Source organism: Protopterus annectens, chromosome 3.part0, assembly GCF_019279795.1.
Source record: "Protopterus annectens isolate FY-2018-M chromosome 3.part0, PAN1.0, whole genome shotgun sequence".
Taxonomy (NCBI): Eukaryota; Metazoa; Chordata; order Ceratodontiformes; family Protopteridae; genus Protopterus; species Protopterus annectens.
In genome coordinates this window covers 448,811,210-448,834,903 of record NC_056731.1, presented here as the reverse complement: position 1 = coordinate 448,834,903, position 23,694 = coordinate 448,811,210, and the positions used below count along the sequence as shown (strand labels likewise).

The window sequence follows — 23,694 nt, the reverse complement described above, 5'->3', positions numbered from 1 at the left end:
AACAAAAATAAGATTCTATTAAATATAAAATAGTCCTCCCATTACAAAAACATTGTTTATGGTCTGTGTCATGATGCCACACAGTGGTGTTAATCCAAAACATCAAAATATAAGCATGACTTCAAATGGTAAAAAACACATTTGTTACACAGAACCAAGATGTACATAATGGGCAAGACTACAGCAGTCAAAAACAAATTATTGTTTCTAACAGAAAATACTGTAGGACATCTAGCCCCCAGTCATCAGATCACTGAATAAAGAAACATGCTCATCAATGCAGTGCATAACAGATAAAAATATGTTATGTCTTACCATAATGTTCCATCTGTGTTGTCAGTCTTCATCTATTCTTGACTGATGGGTACTTGGTTCCGACCCTCTGCCAAAAAAATCTCTAGAGCTGCAAGTCTACCCATAATTCCCCTCTCTAGATTACCTCAGATCGAGTTTACAAAGACAGAACAATAGTGTAATAAAGATCAGAAGCCTTTTCCAAGGTACAGGTAACAATAAGAACCCAGGACAGGGTATCGCTCCACCAGAAACCTGAAGGAGGGGGCTGGCAGGAGGGATGCAAGAATAGATGAAGATCGACAACACAGATGGAACGTTATGATAAGACATAACTTCTTTATCTGATGTCAAGTTTCATCTATTCTTGACTGAAGGGACAGAGTCCCCAGCTACCTTGTACCTGGGAGGCCTTATGGAAAGACCTTCCTGAGCAACGCAGAAAGTACAGTTTTGTACCTACCATAAATGTAGACGTTCGAGTGCTAATACAGCTGCAGTCATAACAGATGGGTTCTCCTGCCGTTAGGCGGGTCCTCGGTCGGCCAAATTCCAAAGTCTAGGTCCGGCGTCGGTTGTCGTCGCTTCTTCCCTGACGTCAGTGCGACAGGGGTATAAAGGAACCAGACGACGCCATTTTCTTCAGTTTTTCTTGCCCCAGATGTCAGGTGCCCCCAGAGGAAGGAAATACAAAAATTTGTGTAATAATGCAGTGCAATATAATCAAAATACAGTAGTTGCAAGCAAATACATCATAAATGAATACCCCAATCAGGTTGTATGAGGATGTGTTAGCCTATAGGCCTGTCCCAAGAGGGGAAGGAGGGAGGGAAACCTGGACTGCAGCTGCATTAGCACTCTAACATCTACATTTATGGTAGGTACAAAACTGTACTATGTTCATCGTGCATACAGCTGCAGTCATAACAGATGAGTAGAATCCCAAAGCTAAGAAAGGGGTGGTAGGCACTAGGTGGAACTAGGAGGAGCCAAAATGCCCTGCAAGACTGCAGTGGCAAAGCCTGCTCTAGATTTGGAGTATAATGGTAGGTTGTAGTGCTTGGAGAAGGTATGCACAGAACTCCAAGTGGCTGCTTCCAAAATATCCTTGGTAGGAACTCCTCTGAGGAAGGCTGCAGAGGTGGCTGTGGCCCTGGTGGAATGAGTTCTAATGCCTGTAGGTACAGTTTTGCCATGAAAGGAATAGCAAAAGTGTATGCAGTGGGCTATCCATTTTGAGATTGTCTGTTTGGAAATTGGCTTTCCTTGAGCTCCTACTGCATAGGCCACAAAGAGCTGTTCTGATTTTCTGAAAGGCTTTGTTCTGTCCAAATAATAACGCAGTTGTCTGTGGATGTCCAAGGAATGTAGTAATCTCTCCCCTTTGTTTTGAGGATTAGGGTAAAAAGTAGGTAAATGTATGGCCTGATTTAAAGCTACCCTGGATACCACTTTAGGCATAAAGGATGGGTTGGTTCGTAAGGAAACTCTGTCCTGATGGAAGATGATAAAAGGATGGACAGCCATGAGAGTCTGTAGTTCTGAAACTCTACGAGCTGAGGTGATAGCCAGAAGGAAAGCTGTTTTCCAGGACAAATATTGCAAATCTGATGAGGCAGCTGGCTCAAAGGGAGGCAAGGTCAGTTTTTCCAGAATGAAATTAAGATCCCAAGCAGGTATTGGTTGTTTCCTTGGAGGTCTTAAATTCTTAGCCCCTCTAAGGAACTGTCTTAAGAGAGGGTGAGAGAATAAAGGTGGATCAGTGTTGTATTCTGCAGAAATGGCTGAGGCATGGATTTTGATGGAGGAGAAAGAAAGTCCACTGCTTAGCAGTTCAGCCAAATATTGTAGTATTTGAGGTAAATTCAGTTTTCCATGATCCTGGCCCTTTTTCTCATTCCAGACACAAAAACGTTTCCATTTTGCAGAGTAAGCTTTTCTAGCTGATGGCCTTCTGGCCTCCAAAATGACATCCTGCACCTCCTTGGAGAGTAGGGCCTGTTGTGATGCTAAGGAATCTTCCATGCGGCTAGATTGAGTGGTTTTAGCTGGCTGTGAAGAGTTTTGAAGCTGTGCTGAGTCAGAAGAAGAGGCATTAGAGGCAGGATCCATGGTGGGGAATGCGTCAGGCTCCTCAGGAGTGGGTACCAGTGTTGCCCTGGCCAGTCCGGAGCAATGAGAATCATCTTTGGTCTGTCTGCTCTGGTCTTCAATAGAACTTTGGGCAGCAGAGGAAGAGGTGGGAAGGCATAAACTGTCATTGATGTCCAGCTGAAAGAGAGAGCGTCCACTCTCCAAGCCTTTGGATGGAAGATCATTGAGCAGAATTTTGTCAATTGATGATTTTTGTGGGAGGCAAAGAGATCTATGTCTGGCCTTCCCCATTCTTGGATTATTTCTGCAAAAACTTTTGGATGCAATTTCCATTCGTGTGGATCTGTCATATTCCTGCTTAGGTTGTCTGCCAGCGTGTTTTCCTTGCCTGGCAAGTACTGTGCTTGTAGTTCCATTTGTAAGTCCATGGCCATGTTCCAAAGTGACATGGCCAGTCTGCATAGGGGGTAAGAATGTGTTCCTCCCTGTTTGTTTATGTACCACATAACTGTGGTGTTGTCCGTTCTTATCAATAGTTGACCTGGTTGTAGAAGGTCCTTGAAAGCTATAATAGCATTTATTACTCTGAAACCACACAAAAATTTATTACTGCTAGCATTTCTTTTTGATTGATGTGAAGGTGCTTTTCTTTTTGGGACCATTTGCCCTGAATGCACCGATCTGTCATGTGCGCCCCCCAGGCGTAGTCCGAGGCATCTGTTGTGATGATTTGATTTGCTTGAGGCTTGCTGAATGGAAGACCTGTGTTTGTTTGACATGCTTGAGCCCACCACAGAAATTCCTTTTGCAGACATGGAATTAGTGGTATTATTGTTTCCAAACTGTGGCTGTGTTGAGACCATATGTTTTTCAGGTACCATTGTAGTTTCCTCATATGCAGCTTTGCACATGGGATTAGTAAGATGCAAGATGCCATGAATCCCAGAGCCTGCAGGATTTTCCTTGCAGTTAGCCTGGTGCAATTTGCTAGTGTTCTGAAGTATTGAATTAGTTGCCCCTGCTTCTCTGGCGTGAGGTAGGCCATCTGGGTGTTTGTGTCCAAATTGGCACCCAGGAAAATTATCTTCCGAGAGGGTATTAGCCTTGATTTCTTTTTGTTGACTGTGTATCCCAGAGAGTTCAACATTATTACATAAGCCAGATGTTTCAGAAGAATGTGCTTGCTGTCCGCTTGAATCAGGCAGTCGTCCAAATAGGGGTATATTTGTATCCCTTGAAGTCTGCAGTAGGCAATTACTGATGCCAGGCATTTCGTGAATACTCTGGGCGCAGTAGATAAGCCAAAGGGCAATGCAGAGAATTGATAATGGGTTGAACCTGCAAGAAATCTGAGGTACCTTGTGCAATTTTGTCTGATTGGGACATGCAGGTATGCCTCCTTGAGGTCCAATGTTACCAGCCAAGACTCCTTGCCCAGCATGGGAAGAAGTTGCTGTAGAGTGAGCATCTTGAATTTTGGTACTAGTAGAAATGTGTTAAGGATGGATAGGTCCAAAATAGGTCTCCAATCTTTTCCCTTCCTTGGCACCAGAAATAGCCTGGAATAAAAACCTTGACCTTGTTCGTGCGTAGGTACCTCTTGAATAGCTTTCATGTTTATGAGATCCGTAATTTGCCTTTGTGCCTCTGCCCTTTGATTGTGTGGCAGGTTTGGCATGCCTCTCATTTTTGGAAGGGTGTGAAAATGGAATTTGTAGCCTCTGTTTATAATGTCCAGGATCCATTTGTCCTTTGTGACAATATGCCAATTTTTTGAAAATAATGCCAGCTTTCCTCCTAAGGGGGCTGCCATTTGAGACTTGGTTGGCATGCAAAGGGGAAAGTCATTGGGTTTGCTTTCTGAAAGATTGCGAGTTATCCTCACCACCTCTTTGTGTAGGAGCTTGCCATTGTCTGCCTCTAAACGATCCTTGGGCTTGTCCTCTGCCCCTCGGGCGCCTGTATCTGCCTCTTTGGGGTCTGCCCGTGGCAGGAAAGGACCAGTTTTTGGAAGGCCAATTTCTACTAAAACGTGGGGGTTGTACCTGTAGAAATTCTTTCACAGTTTGCATTGATTTAGCCTTTTCCTCCATTTTCCTTAACACCTCCTCAGCATTAGCACCAAATAGTACATCCTTTTGAAGAGGGGCGTCTAGTAATTTAGCTTTGACATGATCAGGCAAGGCTTGTTCCTTGAGGCAGGCATGCCTACGTATGACTGATCCTGTAACAGCAGCTCTACATGAGGCCTCTAGAGCATCAAAACCACATTGTAAGGTATGCTTACCCACTTGTTCTGCACTATGTATCAAATCCTGCAACTCCTTCAAGTCTGGTTGTTCAGGTTGTGACATTTTACTTTTCAATTGTGATAACAAAAACTGTTGGTATTTTAGCATATGAAACTGACAGTTTAAGGCCATGGATAAGGTAGCCGAGGTATATACCTTTTTTCCCCACGTGTAGTCGGCTTTGGCGTGGTGTCGGTAGAGGCCGCGGACCTAGTGTGTCGGTCCTTGTCTTTGCGTTTTTTAGACAAAACCGGAGTCGGAGTATCCGACGACATAGTATAGTTAAATGCTTTCCCAAAATAATGCTGGGTGAACTCCGCCCGACGCTTAATAGTGCGTTTGTTGAATGTAGCACAAAAGCGACAGACTGAGACGTCGTGGTCTGGGCCTAAACAAGGTATACAGAGGGAATGGAAATCCTTATGCGGTATTTGCTTCCCACAAGAAATACAATTATTACCTTTGTCTGACATCGGTCTGAGGCAAGAAAAGTTTCTCCAACGGGGTACTTAGCTTTTAAGAAGACTTCGGTTTCCAAATTTTCGTAATCTCAGGAGCTGGCCGACCGGCACTTGCGAACTGCTTCTGCCTCGGGCACCGCGCGGCAAGAAAGACTGAAGAAAATGGTGTCGGCTGGTTCCTTTATACCCCTGTCGCACTGACGTCAGGGAAGAAGCGACGACAACCGACGCCGGACCTAGACTTTGGAATTCGGCCGACCGAGGACTCGCCTGACGGCAGGAGAACCCATCTGTTATGACTGCAGCTGTATGCACGATGAACATCCAAAAGATCCTCTCCTCCTGGAGATCATATCCAATTTGTAATGCGTAATAAAGGTATGAGGCTTAGCCCAAGTTGCAGCCGCACAAACTTCTGATATGGGAGCTTTGGAGTGAAAGACTGTAGAAATCACCACTGATCTAGTAGAATGTGCCTTGACTGGTTTGGGGAGTTTCATATTCAAGTTCTTGTAGATGAAAGATATACATTCTCTCAACCACCTGGAGAGAGTTCTCTGGACACTGATCTGCCTAAAGTTGCATTGGTGAAGGAGATGAAGAACTGATCAGATCGTCTAAATAGTTTAGTTCTATCTAGGTAGAACCGCGACTGCCTGTGTACATCCACACAAGGTGACGACAGTACTCTCCTTTGTTAGAAAAACTTGGGAAAAATACAGGTAAGTCCATAGACTGATTGATATTAACATCTGAAATAACCTTAGGAAGAAAGGTCAGATTTGTCCTGAATGACACTCTGCCCTTATAGAAATTTAAGTAAGGGGCTTTAGAACATAGGGCTTGTAATTCAGAGACTCGTCTCGCAGAAGTGACAGCTACAAGAAGTAACTTCTTCCAAGAAAGGAACTTTACATTGCAAGCAGCTGCTGGTCCAAATGGTGGTACAGTAAGTGACTTTGGTACTAGAGTCTTATCCCAAGGTGGGAGAGGATCTTTAAAAGGAGGCTTTATGCATACTGTACCCAACAGAAAAACCTTACAAAGTCTGTGAGACATCAACGATTGGTCTCCAAATCAGATATGACAATTTGAAATTGCTGCTAAAATAACTGTAGCGACAGAGGCTCCTTTATTAAAGGTGGCAGCTAGGAATTCCAAAATTCTCTCTACTGATACTGAAAAAGGATCTAGTCCATTGTTAGGGGCCCAAAGAAACAATCTCTTCCATTTGCTTAGGTAGAGAGATCTGGTGGATTGTTTATGAGATGCCAACAAGATATGCCACACAGGGGAAGGTATAGCATTATGCCTGGCAACTATCGGAAGTGGAAGACCCAAGCTGTAAGCTTGAGAGTCTGAAGACTGGGATACACTAGTCCCTGGGAATGGGACAGGAGATCCGGAACTGGGTCCAGAATCCATGGGCAGTAAAGTAGATGAAGCCAAAGGAAGGGAAACCATATCTGTTGAGGCAAATAAGGAGCAATGAGGATCACTTTGCTTCTCAACCAAGATGCTTTCTTGAGAAATAATGGGATCAGAGGGAAGGGGGGGTGTAAAGTTGACCCGGGGGGCCAATCGAAAAGAGTGTCTCTGGGGGACTCCTCCTGAGAGGGACTTAGGGCAAAGTAGCTTCTGCACTTGTTGTTCAGGGGCGAGGCAAACAAGTCGCAGCAAGGCTGGCTCCAATGAAAAAATTCTCCTCTGTTACTTCTGGGGTTCACAGACCACTCGTGAGGCATAAGGATGTATCTCCTCAATTTGGAATAAGGATGTATCTGCTCAATTTGTCTGCAATTATGCTGGAAGTCTCCGGGATGTGCGTTGCTATCAGAAAGCGGTTGGAAGATATGGCCCATTGCCATGCTCGAAGGGCTTCTCAACACAATGGGTAGGACTTGGTTCCTACCTATTTGTTGATATATCAGACCACTGACATGTCTGTTGATGTACCAGACCACTGACAAGTTGTCTGAATAGCTATCACCCTAGAGGTAAGGCAGAATGAAATGCTTGCAATGCCAGAAATTACCTCGACAATAAGAATTATGAAGCAACAGGTAGAAACATTAACTAATTTAGTAAGAAATCTCTATAAGAAAACTTAGGAAATACTTAGCTACGAGAGATGACTGTCTGACACTTCTGATTCTCAAACTCGGCAAACGAGATCTGAGGTAATCTAGAGAGGGGAATTATGGGTAGACTTGCAGTTTGAGATTTTTTTTTTTGTCTGACGCAAGCTATATAACGGCCAGATTGGTTCCAAGAGTCCAAATAGAGTACTCATCAGTCAGACTAAAGGTGGAGGTGTCTCTATTTACATCAAAAATAAATATACTTCAAGGCTGGTCAAATAGGACAATGCACTTGAGCTGCTCCATGTTCAGATCACCATAGGTAAAATCCAATACCACTTCCTTCAAACTACAGGTCCTCCCTCTATGACCCAGGAAACCCATACCATGTACTTAAACTTATTAGAAGCACTAATCATCCAACCCAATACCATATTCATGGGTAACTTTAACTACTCCACTATTAACTGGGAATCCTATACAATATCACACGTACATGCACAAATTCCTGGATTTTGTAAACACAAGCGCCCTGGGCCAGATAGTCAATACACCAACCAGGGGTGCAACTGCACTGGATCTGGTCCTCACTAATATGGGAGAGTGCTGCACACCCCCTACTGTAATAAATTCCCTGGAAAGGTCAGATCACAAAATGGTCTCCTTTGAAGTAAAAATAAAACCTGGAACCCCAGCTCAACCAGGAATATTCAGGAACTATTTTAAAGTAAATCTCCTGCTATTAAGTGAGAACCTGGCAAAATTCCAAGCGCATATACCCTGAGAACATTTCTGCCTATGCAGAAATGTTCATAGAAATACCCTGTAGAAGCATGCTAATAGCTGCAGAGAGTCAGCTGTACCCACAAGGAATCACAACATCAATCAGATGTATAACAGGAGGAAGAAAATCATGGCAAAAATTAGGTGGTGCAGCACAGAGAAGGATAAAAGCACTCTCATCAAACTAAACAAACGACTCAGAGGACAAAAAGTCTGCCAAAGCCAAATTTGAGGTAAGTTTGGCCTCCCAGGCCAAGGATAACTGCAAAGCATTCTTTAGCTATGTCCGCAACCTCAAAGGCAATACACAATTGTATGCAGAGCTCACTGTAAATGGAGCCACTTATAACGAGCCAGAAGATATAGCAAACCTCCTGGCTGATAAATTCAGCTCCAAATTCACTCCTCTCTCCCCCTCAACCTTCTCTCAGGAAATATCATCAAATATAACTCCCCCTACTATCACTAGGGAACAGGTCCTTAATGTTCTCTCTAAGACCAGGAACACTGCATCAATGGGCCCAGACAATATCCCAGGATGCCTTTGAAATAGCATGAAACATGACCTTATCAGGGCCTCTGGAATTACTATTTAACTGTAGCCTCCAAACAGGCTTCGTGCCCGATGAATGGAGAAAGGCAACAGTCATCCCTCTGCACAAAGATGGGTCATCTACAGACCCTGGAAACTACAGACCCATAAGTCTCACTAGTCTTATATGTAAAACCATTGAAAGAATTATCATGCAGATGATCAATGGAGATACAGTAAACCTTCAGACACTGGACCCAACCCAGTTTGGTTTTGTTAAGGGCAGATCATGCAAACCCAACCTGGTAGACTTTGAGAAGGTCACCAAAGCAATGGATGAGGTCAAAATCATTCACAGTGCCTACCTTGACCTGGCCAAGGCATTTGACACAATACCCTAACTCAAGCATTGTTGACAAACTCATGAGGTTAGGTACAAACCCGTATTTCACCAGGTCGATTGCCAACTGGCTCACAGACAGGACCCAGGAAGTTAGAACTGGGAAGTCCAGCTCTTCAAAGAGGCCAGTCACAAGTGGAGTCCCTCAGGGACTAGTCCTTGGACCGCTCCTTTGTGGCATTTACTTCTCAGAAGTCAAGGCCAATCTTGGTAGTATGTAGCCAACTAAATTTGCAGATGATTGCAAATTAAGAGCTGTCATTGAATCTCACACTGACACAAATGTTCTCCAGGAGGGGCTGACACAGACAAATAACTGGTGTCAGAGCCATGGACTAAAACTAAATGCCAAGAAATGCATAATAGTATCCTTTGGGAAGTCATCAATCCCTGGTAACTAACATAATGACAACACACTCCTTAGAGGTGACCCAGTAGTCAGGGTCTTAGGGACACATATTGATAGTAATCTAGCCTTTGATAATCATATGTCTACAGTGGTGAGGAAATCATTCTATGCTGCACAACTTATAAACAAAGGTATGGCATCTAAGTCCAAGGAAGTCATTATTCCACTGTATTTGGCATTCATCAGACCTATCAGTGAGTACAATGGACTCTTTGGTATGTACCTAACCAGGCATATCCAACAACTGGAACGTCTACAGAGGTTCCATACTAAAAGATACAGGGCGTAATATATATGTCCTATGCAGACCGCCTCAAGGCCCTATCCCTGTATTCAGTCTCCTACAGGCTTTTGAAGGAAGATCTATGCCTGGCACACAGGGCGTTGTCAGATCCCACTCTGATGGACCTCCTGCATATCAACAAAACAAACAGTAGCAGAATTACCCATTCTAAAGACTTAAACCTTGCCTATGATATAAACAGGACCTGCTGGAGATAAGTATGCATCCCTGAGACTACCCCGTCTATGGAATAAGCTCCCCATCCATGTAAAACAGAGTTCCTCCCTAACCCATTTCAAGTGCAATTTGGACAACTGGATGGGAAACCGGAAAATCATCCCTGGTTTGGCACCTATCCTCTAATGCAAATGGGTAACATGTAAATAGTTCATCTCCCAGGCCCATGCTTCCACTTATCAAGGTATCAGAACTTGTCAGAGATTTGGGATGCATGGCTAGGCTTAAAAAGGCCCTTGTGGTTGTTAGCACAGTAAGTCCCTATGAACCTATAAGAATAGATGAGGACTGACATCAGATCAACTCTAATTGCTCTTCTGGAGGGGATTATTCCCTGAAAATGTACTCAAGATAACTTCTTTATTAGCATAAGCAGGTGGACTGCCATATCTCAACAACAGAGAACAGGATTCAAAACAAGGCACAGTTTTCAAAAAGAACGTATTCTCTGGAAGACATTGAGACCCAATGCATGTCAAGAGACACTGGCTAGGGAAGGAAAACTGAGTGAGTGATAAAAGTCCTCTAAGACAAATCTTCTATGTTTGGTATCTTAACACAGCTTATGTGCTTTTTTTCATAATGATCCCAACTCATAGATTTAAAAGTCAACAGTAATCCTATACTACAATGGTGCACCATGAAGAAAAAAAAATCAGACCTATGGTGTGAACAATTTCTCCAAAGGCTTGCAAACCACAAGCCCAGAAAATTAATTCCTAATGAAAACTTTTTTTTTCTCAAAAGGAGAGGGATATCCCACTTTAGTCTTCTGAGAAACAATTGAAGCTAGCTCTCAAAAACACTGATGCCTTAAGATAACAGGCTGTACATGATTGCAGCAACAAAACCTGATCTAACCTAAGATGCCATGAAGTAGGCCAATATTCTAACTAAATATAGGCAATTCAGATCAGAAAGATCAGCTCTGACCTTGTCTAGTAACATTAACTGGAAAAAAAAAAATAACACACCTTAGTGGGTTTACATTTATTTGCAGTACTTTGTACTTTACTAAATGGGAAGATCCCAATGAACATATGGCTTGGAAAAAAGACCAGTGGTGGTACTTTGTAATGTCCCTCAAAAATCTGGCCAGGAAAAAAAAAAAAAAAAAAAAGAGGACCCACATACTGTTCATCAACTAGTGCAATGAGGTGTTATACAAAATACGAACTATTAAAGCAAGAGATAGACGTGGTCCTCGCTTAAATGTTTCATCCAAAGGAAAGCAGCTCCTACATGCTGCATGACAGTGCCAGTGCCAGTGCCAGTATCAGGGAGGAGAAACACCTGTGAAACTAAAATGTGCAACCCTTCTGCTTTCCTAATATTAAAGGTGTTTTTACTATGTAGTAAACTATGGACGTTCTTCGTGTTTCACTGTTGCAGTCACCACTTCTGGGTTATCCCTGCTGGGTAGCCCTAGGCCGGCATGAATACCAGAGTAAAGATTATCCCTCCTGCGTTGGCTGCAGGTCACCAGGGACTGATGTCAGGTTGTCAGTGGTATAAAGCAGGGCAGTCGATGCCATTATGTCAGTCTTTCTTGCTGTGGAGCCCAAAGCAGATGCAGTTTGCGTGTGCGGTCAAGCCCCTGCCAGAGTGAAGTAGAAAACGACTAAAGCTAAGTACCCCATTGGGGACCTTTTTCCTTGTACTAACCGATGTCAAAAAAAGTAAACAATTGTCTCCGCTGTGGAAAACAAACACCACACAGACTTCCATAACCTATGTGTAACCTGTTTAGGCCCAGACCACGACGTCCCCAAATGTCGATTCTACACTCTCTTTAAGGCTAGGACCATCTGCCGTACAGCAGAATTTGTAGCTAGGCATTTCGGGGACAGTCCTTCGCAGCACGAAATGGCGTCAGTCAGTCAGCATACAGTGGATATCCATAAAAAGAGAAAGGATAAAGAAAGGGACAGACCACAAAAAGTTAGGCCTTCAGACGACTCTAACCTCAAGTCAGCCAGCAGCTCAACGGAATTCAGTGAGGCGCCTTTGCAGCCCCTGATACCCGATGCTATTCCTCTGCAGGCCTCTACCAAGACCCATTTGGAGTCCAGTAAGTCGCCGGATCAGACTATTGCTGCAAAGTCTTCTGTTGTCAGCCCTGCGGTTGGGTCTGGAGCTGCTCTGCAGGCACCGGCTTCAGAGGAGGTTTTTTCAGATAACCGATGCAAGACAAAGACCGACACCAACGCCTCCAGCTACAGCCGCACCAAGGCAGATTGAAACACTAAGGCCTAAAAGCAGGACCACTCCCAGAAAAACAGCTTCTACCTGCTATCTTCTTCAAGCCCAACCTGCTCAGACACAACAGCTTCTTAAGATGGCTGAGGATCTCATCACTCCAGACCACACCAGCTAAAAGGAAAAGGGACATTTTTTTCTCAGAACCTGACTCTGACTTTTTGGATTCAGACAATGAACAACAGCCCCTTACCACATCTGAGGATTCAGATGCAGAGGAATCCATTCCATCTGCATCCCCCCTGTGAGGACCTATCTTTTGGAGGGGTCTATATCACATCGTCAAACTTCTATAAGTTTGAACGATGTAATATCGAACCCAAAAGTCCGAAACCGCACAATAACGAACACACAGAACAGTGATTCTTTTCCCAGGGGAAAAAAAAAAAAAAAAATCGCTGTTCCCTAAGAAAAAAAAAAAACAAACCTTAAACTAAAACTAAAGTGGGGGGCTTTGACCCCCATACCCTCCAACATGGGGGGCTGTGCCCCTCACCCCCCCTACTTAAATATAGGAAATCTGAGATTGCACCACAGTGGAGGAAATAGCAAAGCCCCGAAAACGTCCCACTGATTTTTTTTCTGGGGAAAAAAAAATCGATGTGCCGTGGCCCCGCTATTTTTGCGTTTCGGACTTTTGGGTTTGATATTACATCGTTCGAACTTATACAAGTTTGACGATGTGATATAGACCCCTTTTGGAGAGACCTTACATACCCTTATGGAACACTTCCATTGGGAAGCTCAGGATTATCCCCAGTCTAAGAAGAGATTGACAGTTTCTGGACCTTCCCCAGCACAAACCTTTGCCATTCCTCCTATTTTGGATGTGGTAGAGGATGTTTTTATGGAGTCCAGCCTCACACCTGACACACTGCCCCCTGCACCCAGACAGGGTGCCAGATACCCACAAACACTTATTCAAAAACACTGCAGCAGATCCAGGGGTCATCACCCAGGGACCCAAACGGGTTAAGGCCAGTTCCTCCAAAAAGCCTATTCCATCTGACAAAGATAGCAGAGCTCTAGACAGATGGGGTAAAAAAGTATACACCGCTGCTACCTGGCTATTAGAGCTCTAAACTGCCAGTTCCGTATGTTAAAATATTAGCAGCATACCTTGGAACTATTAAAGCAGAAAATTTCCTCCTTGCCAGTCAGCTCACCTTCTAGAGAACTAGGGGAACTCTTACACTGTAGCTCTCAAGTGGCAAAGCATTTGCTCCACTGTGGATACGATGCCTAGAAGAATCTAGAAGGGCTGCAGTTGTGGGGTCAGTCATTAGGAGACATGCATGGCTGAAAGAGTAACCTCTGCCTGACCCCTCCCCCCCAGATAAGGACCATTTGTTTGGATCTAAGGCGGAGGAGGTGATCAAGAAATGGAGGATAAGGCCAAATCAATGCAGACAGTTAAGGATTTCCTCCAGGTCCAACCTCCCAGATTCAGCAGGAACTTCCCTACCAAATACTGGTCTTTTCCTTCACAATCCAGGCCTGTGCAAAGGAAAGGGCACAGGGACAGACCCCCCAGACAACTACAAGGACAGCAGAGGCCCAGACAATGGACCTCTACTACCTCCAAGGGAGGGAGCAGAGGCCCAGACAATGGACCTCTACTACCTCCAAGGGAGGGAGTTCTAAGTCCACTCCTTACCCTAAGGATTCTCAATGACTCCTCATCCCCCCTCTGCCTCACTCCCCTCTCCAAATGTTAGGAGGAAGGCTTTCCCTTTTCAAAGACAAATGGCAATCCATCACAAAGGAACTATGGGTCTTAAAAATAATTTATCAAGGATAGAGATTCAACTTCAAAGAGAACCCAATCTTAACAGGGTACCCAGACGTTCCAACAAATCAGTGGGCAGAGGCCCTAAGCCAAATTCAGAAACTCTGTGCTCAAGCAGTGCAATCTGTACCGTAGGAACAAGCCGGAAAGGGTTTTTACTCAGGACTGTTCCTGGTACCCAGGAAAGAGGGCACTTGGCACCCTATTCTGCATCTATCCACACTAAACCTTTCACTGCAAGTGCCAAGATTAAAAATGGTTATGCTCCAAAAACTCTTGCCCATGCTGAACCCAAATGCCTGGCTAGTCACCCTGGACCTGAAGGATGCCTACCTCCATATCCTGATAAGGGAGTCCTGCAAAAGGTTTCTTCGCTTCAGGGCAGGATCACAAAACTTTCAGTTCTCTGCTCTAGCCTTTGGCTTATCTACTGCTCCCAGGGTTTTCAACAAATGCCTGACCCCTGCCATTGCCTTCTGCAGGCAAAAAAACATTCAAATTTACCCCTATATGGACAACTGTCTCATCCAGGCAGATGGCATGGAAAAGCTCTTGCAAGATCTAAACTTTGTCCAAACCTTCTTTACCTCTCTGGGATTTCACCAACAACAAGGAAAAATCCCATTTCCAGCCCACCAGACAGATCACTTTCCTAGGAGCTCTCCTGGACACATCCATCTAAAAAGCTTTTCCATCTCCAGAAAAACAAAGTTTCCTGCCCCAATACTTCTCCCAATTGGCTTAAAGAACACACCTCACAGCAAGGAAGTTCCTTCAAGCTCTGGGGTACATGGCATCCTGTTAGTGCCCTTGGTCAGACTACACATGAGAAAGATGCAATGGTACCTCAAAAACCTATGTTGCCAGCACTCTCAAGACTCTGGAACTAAAACAGCCTCCGATTCCCTGCTTGAGACAGGAACGCCTATGATGGACAGAAGTCTGCACCCTGAACAAGGGCCTACCTTTTCTAATTCTTTCCCAAGGCCAGACCATCACCACGGATGCCTCAGACAAAGTGGGGGGCACACTTAGGAGACATGTTCACCCAAGGCACTTGGGCCCCCTGGGGACCTAGAACTATACATCAACCTAAAGGAAATTATGGCAGTACTCAGGGCTATCACAGCCTTCAAGAGCCACCTGAAACCAGGAGTGCTCCTCATCAAAACAGACAATACCACAGTCATGTGGTACATCAACAAGCGGGGGGGTGGGGGCAGACTCCTACCCACTTTGTCGTCTAGCCATGCTCCTCTGGTAGACTGCCTCGATGATTGCACTTCATCTGATAGCCCAGTACATCTCAGGGAAGCACAATACCCTAAGCAGACCGCCTCAGCAGAAGTGTCCTAGACCCCCATGAATGGCAGCCTCAGAAGGAGACCTTCCTCTCAATCACCCAAACTTGGGGGACCCGATAGGTAGACCTCTTTGCATCTGTACAGAACAGACAGACCAGTTCTGCACCAGGGAGTCCCACCCAAATGCCTGGAAGATGGATGCCCTCTCCTTCCACTGGGGCAACTTGTTTGTCTACGCCTTCCCCCCCTTGCCAATGATCCCAAGGGTGCTGCTAAAGATCAGACAAGAAGGGTCAAGAACTACACTGATTGCTCCCAATTGGCCCAGGCAACACTGGTTCCCCCTTGCTACTCAGCCTAATCAAGGAACCACCCAGGAACTTGCTTCTCACAGAAGGGTTTCTAACCCAAGAAAATGGGACAACACTGCATCCCAACCTATCCGCATGGCTTATACCCCGGAGGCAGATAACCAAATGTTGAGCAAGCAGGTCCTGGAGACAATTAAGGAAACCAGGAGGCCCAGAACCAGAAAATCATACTCGGCAAAATGGAAAAGATTCAGTGCCTGGTGCCAAACTAATGATACAATCAGCTCCCTTGCCTCTCTCTCTCACTCTGATTCTACACTACTTGGCGGAACTAGTACAAAAAGAATTACATTTACTCTTCCATCAAGATCCATGCTTCAGCTATCTCTGCCCACTCCAATACCGAACAGCCTTGGTTCTCCCACCCCTTGCTAAAACAATTCCTTAGAGGGGCATCTCATATCAAGCCATCTAGGAGGCCACCTACAGCTGCCTGGGACCTGAACTATGTCTTGGAAAAATTGACATTATCTCCCTTTGAACCAACTGCCTCTGCAGAACTAAAACACCTCTCTTGGAAGACCACGTTCCTGCTGGCCATAACCTCAGCTAGGAGGGTTTCCGAGCTGCAGGCACTTATGGCCAATGAACCCTTCATTATCTTCCATGCAGACAGGGTGTCTCTTAGAACCAACCCTTCTTTTATGCCTAAGGTGGTGTCTGACTTAACTCTAAATCAGGCTATACAACTTCCCACCTTCTTTCCTAACCCTCAAAACAAGGGGGAAAGAATCCTGCACTCACTGGATGTGCACAGACAACTTAGATACTATCTGGATAGAACCAAGCCTCACAGAAAGACTGACCAGCTCCTGATCAGCTTTGCCCCAGGGGCACAGGGGAACCCATCTCCAAGCAGACTATTTCTAAATGGATATCCAACTGTATTCATTTCTGCTATTTCTTCTATGGGAAAACTCCTCCCAAGCCTGTCTTTAGCCATTCCACTAGGGCAGCATCTACTTCCACTGCTTTCCTCAGGGGGGGTCCCTACCAAGGACATCCTAGAAGCTGTCACTTGGACTTCCGTCCACACCTTCACCAAACACTACCATTTGCCACTTTTCTCCAAAACTCGGGCTGGCTTTGCCTCTGCAGTCCTGCAGGGCATGCTAGGTCCTACTTAGAGCAGGCTTTCCCTGTTCCTCTTTTCCTTACCCTTCTACAATCCACCCTAACTTTAGCTTTGGGAATCTTCCCACAAGTGATGATTGCAACAGTGAAACACAAAGAACATAGTACAGTTTTGTACACTTACCATAAATGTAGATGTTCGAGTGTATTCACTGTTGCAGTCCTGGTTACCCTCACTCCTTCCCCCTTTATTTCTCTCTCACTTTCCCTCATACCTATCTATACCTATAGCCATTCCCTAGGTTGGCCCTCCTCAGACCTTCTGGGCAGGGCTCCTATAGGCTGGGGCAAGAAAAACTGATGTAATGATGTCGGCTGCCCTGCTTTATACCACTGATAACCTGACGTCAGTCCCTGGCGACCTGCAGTCGATGCAGGAGGGAAAATTTTTCCTCTGGTATTCAGGCCAGCTGAGGGCTACCCAGCACAGATAACCCACAAGTGATGACTGCAACAGTGAATACACTCAAACGTCTACATTTATGGTAAGTGTACACAACTGTACTTTAAGGCAACTGTGATGTGCTTCAACTCAACATTGAAGCACTAACATGTAATGCAGGTGCATGAATTACAAGTCATAACAGTATATCCCTGGACAGTGAGTGACTTGGTGCAGCAATAGTGTATTCTTTTACCATAGTGATGATCATTCCAGATACAATTTTCCAATGTTCAAATGTTCCTGAACGTGAAGGGACACTTGTATCCTGTCCACCCACTAGAAGTGCTTGGGGATATATTGTATTATCTCAGCAGTACCATCCTTTACTCTTCTATGTAAGGATGCATTTCCTTAGGGAATAATTTCCAACTCATGTCAAATGAACTAAACAGCGAACAGGCTGCACTACTAAGGAAGAAGATACCTACTTCAATTGCCCCAAGCCTTTAAAGCTTACTTGGAAGGCCTCACAAGAGTTCACAGCTTTGTCTTCTCTGTCACCTGTAATGCGAGTTATTATAAGTAAGGGCTAGTTGATGCAGACTCCACTGCAGTATCTGAAAAGGAAGGAGCTGGGCAAGAAATGAAAGAATGAACTGCTGATGAAAGATAACATTTCATCATGAGGAGTACATTACACTACTGCATTATCTTCTCTAATTTGTTTGAGTACGGTCCATGTTGTCATACAATGTATGGGTAGTAGTTATGTCCTGACAACTTGCTGCATGACATGAATGACAACTGGCAAATATGCTCTTGGACAAACACTTGAAATCTAAGGGTTTTGTGTGTTTCCTTGATCTGGGTTTTACAGAGTTTCATAGTGTTGAGCCCAATTAATTGCAATTTGACCTGCCAAACATCACCAGTGGGGAGAGCAAGACTTGCCCTCCCTTTCATGACCCATGTTAAAGCCTGTCTCCTGAGGTATGCTGGGTCAGGTTTCCCTGAATAGGTTTCAATGAAGTAAGATTCTATGGTTAAACTGGACAAAAAGTCAGACAACATATATCTAGAGTTATGATAAGTACATAACTTTTGCATGCAATGTTTTCTATTTTCATCCGATTCAACATAAGAGACAGATTCCCAAGCATCTTTCTGGGTGGCATCAAGGAAGGACATTCCTGAGTATGGTGGAACCAAAGGAAAAGTGAGACCTGGACTGTACATACCTTTATTACTCATTATAAAATGGATGGACAGTGGACCAAGTTACTGCTGCACAAATGACATCAATTGGTAGTATCTCGGAGAAGGCCACTGAGGTAGCTGCTGCTCTGTTTGAATAAGCTTTTGGTCTGGATTTTAAACTTAAAATCATCTTACTAGATACAAATGAAATATAGTCTGACAATCATCTGGGAAGCAACAGCTCTACCAAATTTAGACTTTTGACAAGACAAGGTACAGTTGTGTACACTTACCATAAATGTAGAAGTTTAAGTGTATTCACTGTTGAAGTCATCACATTTGGGTTTTCCCTGCCAGGGTAGCCCTCAGTCGGCCCAAATACTAGAGGCTTAGTATTTCTGTCGGTTGCTGCTACTTCAAGACTGACGTCAGGTCGTCAGTAGTACAAAGTAAGGCAGCCAACACCATTACATCAGTTTTTCTTGCCCTGTCAGGAGCCCCCAAGTGGGAGTCAGGATATGGTGGAAGAACCCCACCAGTAGAAAGTAAATACCATAAAGTTCCTTGTAAGGAGAGAGAAAGAGAGAGAAAAGGAGGATGGAGGGAGGGAAACCAGGACTGCAACAGTGAATACACTCTAACATCTACATTTATGGTAAGTGTACATAACTGTACTATGTTCTTTGTGCTTCACTGTTGCAGTCATCACATTTGGGTTGATTCCCAAAGCTGAAGAAATGGGTGGAGGCAGTCAAGAAGAATAGGGGCTGGTGTGGATGCCCTGCAAGACTGCAGTGGAAAAGCCTGCCCTGGATTTGGAGAAGATAGGCAGGTGGTAATGCTTGGTGAAGGTATGAACAGATGCCCATGTTGCACCTTCCAGGATGTCCCTGGTGGGGACTCCTCTGAGGAATGCTGCAGAGGTGGAGGTTGCTCTGGTAGAGTGTGTGCTGATCCGTTAGGGGGAGGTTTCCCGTGGTGCTTGTAGCAGAAATGGATGCAGTGTGCTAGCCATTTAGATATGGCTTTGCCCTCTGCTCCTGCAGCAAAGCTGACTAACAACTGATCAGTCTTTCTGAATGATTTAGTCCTGTCTAGATAGAATCTGAGCGGTCTGTGCACATCTAGAGAGTGCAGTATTCTCGCCCCCTTGTTTTGTGGGTTAGGGAAAAAGGTGGACAAAGGAATGGATTGGTTGAGAGCCACACTGGACACCACTTTTGGCATGAAGGATGGGTTAGTTCTGAGGGAGACCCTGTCAGCATGGAAAATGATAAAGGGCTCTACAGCCATTAGTCTTTGTAGCTCAGATACTTTTCTTGCGGAAGTGATGGCCAGAAGGAAGGATGTCTTCCATGAGAGAAACTTTAACTCTGATGAAGCTGCTGGTTCAAAGGGGGGCAGAGTGAGCTTTTCCAACAAAAGTTTAGGTCCCAAGCTATGGTAGGTACTCTTCTAGGTGGCCTCAAGTTGCTAGCCCCTCTTAGCAACTGTTTGATGAGAGGGTGTGAGAATAGAGGTTGCTTAGTGCTGAAACGAGCAAAGATAGCAGAGGCATGAGAGAATAGAGGTTGCTTAGTGCAGAGATAGCAGAGGCATGAATTTTAATAGAGGAAAAGGCTAGACCACCGTGTAGTAGGTCAGCTAGGTAATACAGGATGAGAGGTAGGGAGGGCTGTGCCATATCAGCTCCCTTAGCCTGGATCCAAGTGCAGAACCTTTTCCATTTGTCAGCATAAGACGTTTTAGTAATAGGGCGTCTGGCCTCACTTATGACATCTAGAACCTGTTTACTGAGATCGGCAGCTTGTGCAGTGGTCAGGGAATAAGCCAGGCTGCCAAACTGAGGCTCTGCAATTGGGGATGCATGAATTCTCCTTCCCTCTGGGTCAGGAGTGTTGGGATCTGAGGGAGATGCCATGGTGGCAGAGGTGACAGACTGCGCAGCAGTGGGTACCAGTACTGGCATGGCCAGTCTGGGGCAATCAGGATTGTCCTTGGTTTTTCCTCCCTTATTTTGAGCAGTACACTGGTAATGAGAGGTAGTGGGGGAAATGCACAGACAAAGAGGATGACCCATAGGAAGGACAGAGCATCCACTTTCCAGGCCTGCAGTGAGGCTCCCTGGTGCAGAACTTGCTGAGCTGATGGTTGGAGTGGGAAGCAAAGAGGTCGGACCTTCAGGGTGCCCCATTTCAGAGTTATAAGGGTGAAGATTCTTTGGTCTAGCTGCCACTTGTGTGGGTCCAGAAGATTTCTGCTTAAGTTGTCTGCCAGAGAGTTTAGGGAGCCTGGCAGAATTGTGCTAACAGGTGTAGTTGCATGACTGAGGCTGTGTGCCAAAGGGTCAAGGCGAGCCAGCACAGAGGGTAGGAGTGAGTCGGTCCCTGCTTGTTGATATACCACATCACAGTGTTGTTGTCCTTTTTGATCAGTAGAGCCCCTGGGGAGAGAAGGGGTCTGAAAGGTGTTAATGCGTGCTGGACAGCTAATATTTCTTTTTGGTTGATGTGTAGATGTATTTGAAGAGGGGTCCATTGGTCCTGTATGCACCTGCCGTCCAGGTGTGCACCCCAGGCATAGTCTGATGCATCTGTGGTGAGGGTCTGGGCGGCGTGGGGTTGTGAGAAGGGTAGCCCCTTGTTGTGGTAGCATGCTGCTGCCCACCAAAGAAAATCTTTCCTTAGACAAGGTATGACTGGTATAAGAGTTTCCAGGTCCTGAGAGTGTTGACACCAAAGGCTTTTTAGGTACCACTGAAGTTTCCTCATATGCAGTCTGGCATATGGAATTAGTAGAATGCAAGAAGCCATGAACACCAGAGCTTGCAGGATTTTCCTTGCAGATGACTGGGGTCTGGTGGCTAGTTGAGAGAAATAGGCTATCAGGTAAGGTTGCTTTTCTGGTCTAAGGAATGCCATCTGGGATGTGGTGTCCAGGCTTGCTCCCAGGAATATAATTTTTTGGGTAGGTACTAGTTTGGATTTCTTTTCGATGACAGTGTACCCTAGGGAGGTCAGTAGGTCCTTTACAAAGGCCAGGTGCTTGAGCAGCTTTTCCTGTTAGCCTGAATTAGGCAGTCATCTAAGTATAGGTAAATTTGAATATTTCTTTGCCTGCAAAAAGCAATGGTGGGAGCCAGACATTTTGTGAAAACTCTGGGAGCAGTAGACAAGCCAAAGGGAAGCGCAGAGAACTGAAAGGGCAGTGATCCTGCCCTTAAACGTAGACATTTCCTGCATGATTCCCCGATTGAGATGTGTAGGTAGGCCTCTTTTAGGTCTAGTGTGGCTAGCCAAGCATCCTTGGAGAGCATAGGTAGTAGATGCTGCAGGGTGAGCATTTTGAATTTTGGAATCACCAGGAAGGTGTTTAAAATGGATAGATCGAGGATGGGGCGCCAGGTGCCCTATTTTCTGGGTACCAGAAAGAGCCTGGAGTAGAAACCTTGGCCTATCTTTTCTGCAGGAACGTGCTCTATTGCCCTCATAGAGAGCAGGGAAATGACTTGCTTTTTGGCCTCTGCCCACTGGTTTGGAGAAAGAATGTTGAAAGAAAATTTGTATCCCTGGGACACTATGTTGAAGACCCAGCGGTCGCTGGTAATGGTGGCCCAGGTGCTTGCATGGAAAGAGAGTTATCCTCCCAGGGGCAAGTGCAGGTGGGCAGAGGGAGGGGGTGGAAGTGGAGAGTCATTGTGAGTTCTTACCATGAGCAGGTGGTTTTGCACTCCATGGTTTAGAAGTGGAGGTACTCCATTGCTTTGATCTCTTCATTCCCTGTGGCTGTTGTCTGGGGGGGTCTGCTTCCCCAGGGTCTGGGCTGAACTGACCTGGAGGGTCAGGGAAAGACCAGTGCTTGGAGGGGTAATGCCTACTGAACCTGGGTGGCTAGACCTGCAGGAAATCCTTAACTGTCTGCATAGATTTAGTTTTTTCTTTCATCTAAACTTTCAAGTTAAGACCTCCTCTGTCTTGGTGCCAAATAAGTTGTCTTTGTGCAGGGGTGCATCCAATAGATTAGATTTGACATGGTCTGGCAAGGGCTGTTCTTTATTTATATTTGTTGACCGGGAGTGTCCGACTGGATGTAGGTCAATTTTCAGCGGAGGCCCGGGGAGAAAAGCTCCACAGTTAAAACAAACAGTAGTTACATTGGATTACATAGCGATTAACAATTTACATAGCAATTACTTACAACATATTTACAGATGAATAACATAGTACATCAGTAGACAACTAGAATCTTTATCTGTGAAGTACATAACAGACATTAACAAATGCTAAAATAAGAAGTTCCTGCTGTATAATAAGTACTAGGCTTATGAGCATCTGAGCTTGCTATAATCAAGGTAGTGGAGTGGAAAGAAAGGTAGTGGTTGGATGGGGTGGGTGATATTAGAGTGGGAGTTGCAAGGGCATAGCCAGCATGTTTTTAGGTGCGCTTTTAGTAAAGTTTTGAAGTGGGTGCATGATGGTATGGAGGTAATTGTGGGTGGGAGGGAGTTCCATAATTTGGCTATGGTGCAAGAGAATAGTGCTTCACCAGCAGAGTTATTGGCTTTAGTGATCTGCAAGTGATTTTTGTTGCTGTGGTTTTGTTTGTGGTCTGGTGGTGCGATAGGGTTGGAGTAGATTCTGGAGGGATGGGACATTTAGTGGATGGTTTACTAGTGAGAGTTGACACCATTGAAGGAGGTGAGGGAGTTCAAGCCATCCCAGTTCAGCAAGTGAGAGACAGTGGTGACTACGGTAGGATGCCCCTGTGGCGAATTTGGCAACTTTGTTGTAGCAGGTCTCTAGCTTGTTTAGATCGCATTGCCTTATTTTGGTATATATTGGAGAGGCATAAAGTAGGGTGGAGATAAGGTGGGAATTTGCTATTGAAATCTTTGCTGCTTTGGTGAGAAGATGAAGCCAAGCATGCCTTCTAAGGACAGAACTGGTGACTGCTGCCCTGCAAGATGCTGCTAGGGCATCAAAAAGTACAGTTGTGTACCTACCATAAATGTAGATGTTTGAGTGTATTCACTGTTGCAGTCATTACACTTGGGTTATCCTGCTGGCAGGCTACCCGCAGTCGGCCTGAATTCCAAAGTCCTGGTCCGGCATCGGTTGCTGCCGCCTCTTCCCTGACGTCAGTGTGCCAGAGGTATAAAAGATGCAGCCGACGCCATTTTCTTCAGTTTTTCTTGCCCCAGATGTCAGGTGCCCCCAAAAGGGTAGGCTAAAAATTCTGCTTATAAAAAAGCATGCACTAACATAAACATTACCTTTATCTACAAGCAAATACATCACATAGGTTGTATAGAATAGAGAAGTACAGATAAGTCCCAGCAATGAAAGGGGGTGGTGGGAGGGTAACCTGGACTGCAACAGTGAATACACTCG

At 45.1% G+C, this 23,694-nt stretch overlaps 1 protein-coding gene across 2 annotated transcripts in view; it reads right to left on the bottom strand.

Annotated features, from left to right (window-relative positions):
- CUL1 (cullin 1) overlaps nucleotides 1-23,694 on the bottom strand; it is a 3,347,782-nt gene that overhangs the window by 677,754 nt on the left and 2,646,334 nt on the right. The gene's annotated exons all lie outside the window — the stretch shown is intronic.